The sequence below is a fragment of the Bos taurus genome, chromosome 22 (assembly GCF_002263795.3).
Source record: "Bos taurus isolate L1 Dominette 01449 registration number 42190680 breed Hereford chromosome 22, ARS-UCD2.0, whole genome shotgun sequence".
NCBI lineage: Eukaryota > Metazoa > Chordata > Mammalia > Artiodactyla > Bovidae > Bos > Bos taurus.
Genome location: NC_037349.1, coordinates 34575819 through 34582947, shown reverse-complemented (window position 1 = coordinate 34582947; position 7129 = coordinate 34575819). Strand labels below are relative to the sequence as shown.

Here is a 7129-nt window from a genome sequence, read left to right as displayed (position 1 = left end):
ACTTGTGTGTATGTGTGCTCAGTCGTGTCCAACTACTTGCGACTCCATGGCTTCTATGACATCCTGCCAGGCTTCTCTGTCCATGGGATTCTCCAGGCAAGAATACTGCAGTGGGTTGCCATTTTCTTCTTCAGGCGATCTTTCTGACCCAGAGATTGAAACTGCATCTCCTGACTTTGGTACTTAAATTCTTTGAAAGCCATGCACCTCTTTCCAGAAAAAGACTCAAGTATCCTCAAAGTTTCCTATCCTCCTTTTTCAGGTTTCCATGGATCTGAATACTCTACAGTGTGTGCTCCAGACCAGTACTTCTGTAACACGTTCCTAGAAGCAAAATGTTTTCTATCTGCACTAATATGGTAGCCACTAGCCTAGACTGGACAGATAGCTCTAGACTAGAGGTTCACAGACATCAAAATAAGAACTTATTTCATATAGATGCATTTCTAAAAAACAGCTTTATGCAGCTATAATATGTATCATACAATTTTTTTCAAATGACGTATACAGTAATTCAATGGTGTTAAGCATATCACAGCTCTGCAATCATCGGCACAATCAATATTAGAATATTTCTGTCACCCCCAAAGAAATCCCAAACCCATTAGATGTCATTAATTTTCCCCAGTCTCTCCTAGCCCTTGGTAACTATTAATCTATCCCCACTTCATAGATATATCTATTCTGGACATTCCATATAAATGGAGTCATACAGTATGTAGTCTTTGTGACTAGCTCCTTTATAACTTCTGTAAAAGGTTCTTTAAAATACTTTTAAGGTTTATTCATGATGTAGTATCAGTGGTACTGATCAAGATACTTCAGTGATCATAATGTGTCAGCACACCATTCCTTTGTACTGTTGAATAATATTTCATTCTAGGATAGATGACATTTTGTTTACCTATTTATCAACTGAACAGCTTTTGAACTGTTTCTGATTCTTGGCTTTAATGAATAATTCTCCTGTAATTATTCATGTGCAAGTATCTGTTCACATATATGTTTTAATTATCTTGGGTATATACCCAGGAATGGAATTGCTGGGTTACACGGTCACTCCATTTCTAATATTCTGAGGAACAGGCTGTTTTTAAAAAAACAAACTCAGAAAAGTTTTTCAAAGTGGCTATACCACTGTATATCCTTATCAGCAAAGTATGAGGGCTCCGATTTCTCCCCATTCTTATCAACGTTTACTACTATCTACCTATGATCATTTAAAAATTATTTTTAAAATATTTACCTATGATCACTAAGAAAATCATTATCTACTCTGATCATGTAAAAATTATTTTGTTTAATTTTGGCTGTGCTGGGTCTTCACTGCTGTGCCAGCTTTTCTCCTGTTGTAGCAAGTGGGGGCTACTCTTTGTTGTAGTGTGTAGGCTTTTCCTTGCAGTGGTTTCTCTTGTTACAGAGCACGGCTGTAGGGCACGAGGGCTTCAGCAGTTGCTGTGTGTGGACTCAACAGTTGTGATTTCTGGGCTCTAGAACATAGGTTCAATAGTTGTGGTGTGCAGGCTTAGGTGCTCCATGGCATGAGACATCCTTTTGGACCAGGAATTGAACCTGTGTCTCCTGCACTGGCGGGCAGATTCTTTACCACTGAGCCACCATGGAATCCCCTCTGATCATTTTTTATATGTGTAAAATTTCTAAGTATATTATGTCCTTTTCTGGATTGTTTTTTCACTTTTTAAATAAGTGCCTTTTGATGTGCAAAAATTAATTTTAATGAAGTCCAGTTAATCTTTTTTTTCTTGTCAGTTGTACTTTTAATGTCATGTCAAATAAACCACCTGATCCAAGGTTGTGAAGGTTAACTCCTAAATTTTCTTATAACACTTTTTGTTCTTATATTTTGGTTAAGAATCCACTTTGAGTTCATTTTGGAAGGGGTCCAATGTCATTTTTTTGTATGTGAATATACAGCTCTCCCAGAACCCTTTCTTACAAAGACTATTTTTTTTTCCCCTGTTGAATTATCTTAGCACTAACAAAAATCAATTGACCATACATATAAGGTTTCTTTCTGGACTCTCAATTCTATTTTATTGTTCTATGTCTATCCTTAAGCCAGTACCACACTACTGTAGCTTTGTAGTAAGTTTTGAAATTGACAAGTATTACTTCAACATTTTTGTTCTTTTTCAAGATTGTTTGGGTATTCTGGGTCTTTTTCATTTTAAGTTGAGTTTTTCAATTTATGTAAAAAATAAATCCAGTTGGGATTTTTATAAAAATTCTGTTGAATCTGAAAATCAGTTTGGAGAATGTTGTCATCTTAATAATGTTAAATCTTCTGCACATTAACAAGGATCTACATCCCGGAATATATTTATCTGAGGTTTTTCTCCAATAATCCTGTCCCACAGAATTTTTCTTTCATTTACTTCAAATTTTCACATCCATCTGATAACATAGAATCATTTAAAAATTCTAATATTATAATAGCATTAATTACCTTAATTTTTATGGTACCTCATTTTTCATTCACTTATTTAACATTTTACATATTATATACTTACTATGTTCCCTGAACTTTACTGATCATTCCTGTGCTGTGCTTAATGGCTTAGTCATCTGACTCTCTGCAATCATCCCTTATTTTAGAAATTTGAGTCTTCTCTCTTTTGCTGATCATTCTGATCATTCCAGCAAAAGACACATCAATTTTATAGATCTTTTCAAAGAATCAAATTTTTGTTTCAACAATTTTTATATTGTTTTTCTATTCTTTTTAAAATTAATTTTCATTCTATTCTTCATAATTTCCTTCTTTTAGCTAGGTCTAGGTTTAATTAGCTCTTTATTCCCCACAGTGTCTTAATACGGAAAGTTATGTTACTGACTTGTAACCTTTCTTCTCTTATAATATAGGCATTTACAGCTATAATAAATGCCTGTGTTATAGTTTAGGAACTCCTTTAGCAGTCTCCCAGAAGTTTAATAAGTTATTTTTTATTTTCATTAATCTAAGGATTTTCTAATTTTCCTGGCAACTTCTCTGATCCATTGGTTAGTTAGGCATATAAGTTCCTTTTGAAATGTAATCTAGTTCAAAAATTAATTATGAAAGGGAAAATACCAATTTTTAACCCATTATATTTTAATTTTTAAAATGAGTCATTTGGATTCAGCAAATAATACATTCTATAGTGATCAAGTTAATTTTCACGACTACATCTCTGTACTGCTTCTCAAGCTTTAACATAGACACAAGTCACCCGAGCTTTTGCTAAAATGCAGATTCTAGGTGTGGTGTGGGTGGGCTCCAAGAATCTGCATTTATATTAATAACACATTCCAAATGCTGCTGATTCTGATGCTGCTGGTTCAAAGAATCTGCTTTGGGTACAAAGGCTCTGTTCAACTGCTTGGGATACCTTTCATGCAGTCTTGTGCTCAGGTGCAAATGGCCTTTTCTCCCAAAACTCTTACACCTTGTCCTTCTAGTCAGAGGGTGAACATTCTTTTGTGTAACTTCTAACACCTTCCCCATACCCTTTTTTTCAACTTGTCCCATTCTTGTAATAATTTCTTAATGTACTGTTTTCTCCAGGTAGACAATGAGACTAAGAAGAGTAGGTCTCTGTTCTCTTCATGCTGCTGTTGTTTAGTTGCTAAGTTGTTGGACTATAGCCCACCAAGAACAAAACCTCATGTCTGTCCATGGGATTTTCCCAGGCAGGAATACTGGAGCGGGTTGCCATTTCCTCCAGGGGAATCTTCCCAACCCAGCAATCAAAACTGGGTCTCCTGCTTGGCAGATGGATTTCTTACCATTGAGCCACCTGGGAAGCCCCATTCTCTTCATGACTTCATCTCTATTGTCTGGCTTAGTATTCAATGGCTCAGACTAGATGCTTAGTAACTCTCCATTAGTAATGATAAATAACACTTACTATATGTTTACTGTGGGTCAGCACAGAGTCAGATGCTTGGCAGACATTATCTCAGGTCAGCCCTACAAGGAAGGTCCTACAATTATCCCCATTTTGCAGATGAGAACTGAAAACCTTGATGTCCATGATTAGTTGTGTTTGATTCTGTTTCCTTTAGAAAATTAACTCAGTTCAATTTAACAATACTGATCAAATCTCTGAGCAATCTAACACATGTTACATTCTAAATGTATATATTACGGCAGCCAGTTCAGAAAGAGAAAACAGCAGAACACCTTTCTATCTTCTTCCTGCATGGGATATTGAGACAGGTGGGCAGCAACAGTGCCCCTCTAACTTTAGCCCTGCCCTCACCTCTTCTTGCTTGGTCACAGCATGTGCCTCACATTTTGGTCTCCTGCCTCCAGATCCCTCTCTTTTGTGCTTCTTCTAAAGTGTATTTGATCATGACACTGGCTGAAATTTTCAATGACACATAATATATAATATCCAAATTTCTTAGGTCTGCTTACAACTTTCCTACAAACAACTTTTGTTTAGCATTTCCTCCTGCTGGAAGAGGGTAGTTCTGGAATGCAGAATGACTAGTCATTCCTCAAACAAGACAATTTCTACTCCTTTGTGTCTTTACACACTCACTTCCTACTGCTCTCGGTGTCCTTGTCGAGACCTGTCCTGTCCCTTAACCATTCATTTTTTAGGATCCAGTTCCTAATAACTATATTGAGAAATGACCTTAGCTCTACTCTAGGCTCCATTCCTTCTCCTTTGTGCTTCTTTACAATTACACACGTACCTCTAATGCTACAGTTGCCACATTTCATGACAGTGATCTATTTATGTCTTCATCACTAGCTTGAGAGCTTCTCAAGGGCAAGAAATTTCCCGTCTTCCTATTTTCAGCACCCAGCACAGGACTCGGCCCTCAACAGATGTAGTTGCTTAAACAAATTAGGTCAAAACATAAGACACCAACTGTTAACCTTCTCTACGGAGTTCTTTCACATTCATTCCCAAAGCTTTCCATGTGTTTGATTACTATAGTAAATATCAGATCTTCTTTGAATGATAATTACATTTGTGCATGGGATTTGTGAGGACTGGAATAGTACCTGTTGGCTTGTCACATATGACAGTATCCTGTACACTGAAACCGTTCTGTGAAGCTCTCCAGATCTGAAATGAACCTAACGAGCTTCTTGGGTTTTAGCCAAGTTATTATAATGCCTTCTACTACTCTGAGGAAACAATTATCTCCAACATAGGAGTGAATGATCTATCACAATGCTGTTTGATGTTTCACAGTTTCACATTCCTATGACAGGAGGTATGTTCAAATCAGGTTGGTGTACTGTCAACTCTGATTACATCGGTCAACACCTAACCCAGATAATGGCAACATAGAGGGTTTGAAAAGAGGGGAATCATTTTAGAAAATAGAAGTCAACTGAAGAAGAAGTAATAATTTAGAGGGAAATATACAGTGATTTGAAACAGTGTTCATAGATCCACTCTCTTTCTCTTTTCTTGCATCACAAATTTGTTCTCAGTGAAGAAACATTCATGCATCTTACCTCCTGTCAGAGTCCCAGAGCATGTAAAGGTGAACCCACTGGGGCTGGCCAGGGTAGAAGAGGAAAGCTTTTTCCAGAAGGAACTGTCTGAGGAATCATAAGAATTTTAAACATGGCAAAGGGAGGAACAAATTACTATTTGAAAAATCAGTTGTTTTCCCCCAGGACTGAAGAAAGAACAAAGCATACCCAGTGGACTCCAAATCTTGGAGGATATAAAAAAATTGAATTTTCTTGGGAATTCTTGGTGGGCCAGTCATTAGGACTCTGCACTTTCACTGCTGAGGCCTGAGTTTGATCCCTGGTCAGGGAACTAGAATTCCACAAGTCTTGAGGTGCAGTCAAAAAAACAAACAAACAAAAAAGGTCTTTTCTTAAACAACCTCACTGTTCAAATTAGCATACAATCATTTCAGCTTTTCTAAATAAAAGTGTTTTTGTTTTTTTTAAAGAAAGAAAGAAATTTGTGAGATACTAGCACATGGCTCTCTCAATGACTCCTTGAGAGGCCTTTGCACTTTGCATTCTAGAAGGCCTCTGGCAACCTCAAGCTCATTCTTTCTCCCTCACCACCCTGCAAGCATCTACTGATCACTGGCTAAGCATGAAGCACTGTGCCAGGGACCACTAGGACAGATGATTAGGTAGAGAAAATATAGAATCAGAAAGCATTATTGGGTACTTTAAAATAATACTTTCAAAATCAAGGGCAAGAAAGATCACATGCCAACAGCAAGAATAACACTAGTAACTCCACTAGGCCATACAGGTATTTGAATTCAGACTTGTTGGATACTGCACAATGGATAACAGAGATAATGAGTCTAATGGTTATAAATGATCAACATTTGCTGCTCTAAGACAGTGATAACTGAAATTAATGTAACTGCTCTTAGGATGAAGACAAATATTAATATGGCCACTGCTTTCTTCACCAACTTTACCTCTTATCACACTCCCCCTCCTCAAGTATTTCAATCACAGTGGCCTTTGTTCAGAGTCATGGACACTCTCTGCTCCCATGATAAGATTTGCACATACTCTTCCCTCTGTATGGAACATTCTTATCTCCTTCCCCTCCCTCACTCACAAAAGTAACCCCTATTTATTCTTTCTGTCTCAGCTCAGTGTCACTTTCTCAAACTCACTTCCCTGACTTTTCAAACCAGATTATATCTTCCTTTCATACACCCTCCCAGCATTCTTTACCTCTTCTTCAGAATATTTATGGTAGTTACAATTTTAAAAACATCTTATTCTTATCTACTTATCTAGCACCTCTACAAGACAATGAATTTCATGAAAACAGGGAGACAATTACTTTTTGTTCACCACTGGCTCCTCAGTGCTCAGCAACATGAAGGGAACAAAGAAAGTACATGATAAAAAAGGGCAATAAATGAATAAAATATAAGTTGAGGTGTCTTAAAAATATTAATATAGTGATTACTACTATAATATTAGAGTTTGAAAAGAATTCTATGTTGGCAGATATGAAACATAGATATGAAAAAGTTCAAAGTGAAAAAGAAAAAAGCTATAGAAAAGGACCGTTGGAGAAGAAATTCAAATATATACAAAGGTGTAGATTTAATGTAGATTCTGAAAACATGAGGAATGATGGACAAGACACTTCATAAACAATGG

The 7129-nt window shown here is 36.7% G+C and overlaps 1 non-coding gene across 1 annotated transcript; it reads left to right on the top strand.

Annotated features, from left to right (window-relative positions):
- The first annotated feature begins 5452 nt into the window (after positions 1-5452).
- LOC112443560 (small nucleolar RNA SNORD22) lies at positions 5453-5578 on the top strand. The gene has a single exon (XR_003031971.1). It is a non-coding gene; the product is annotated as a small nucleolar RNA SNORD22 (small nucleolar RNA).
- Positions 5579-7129: the final 1551 nt, after the last annotated feature.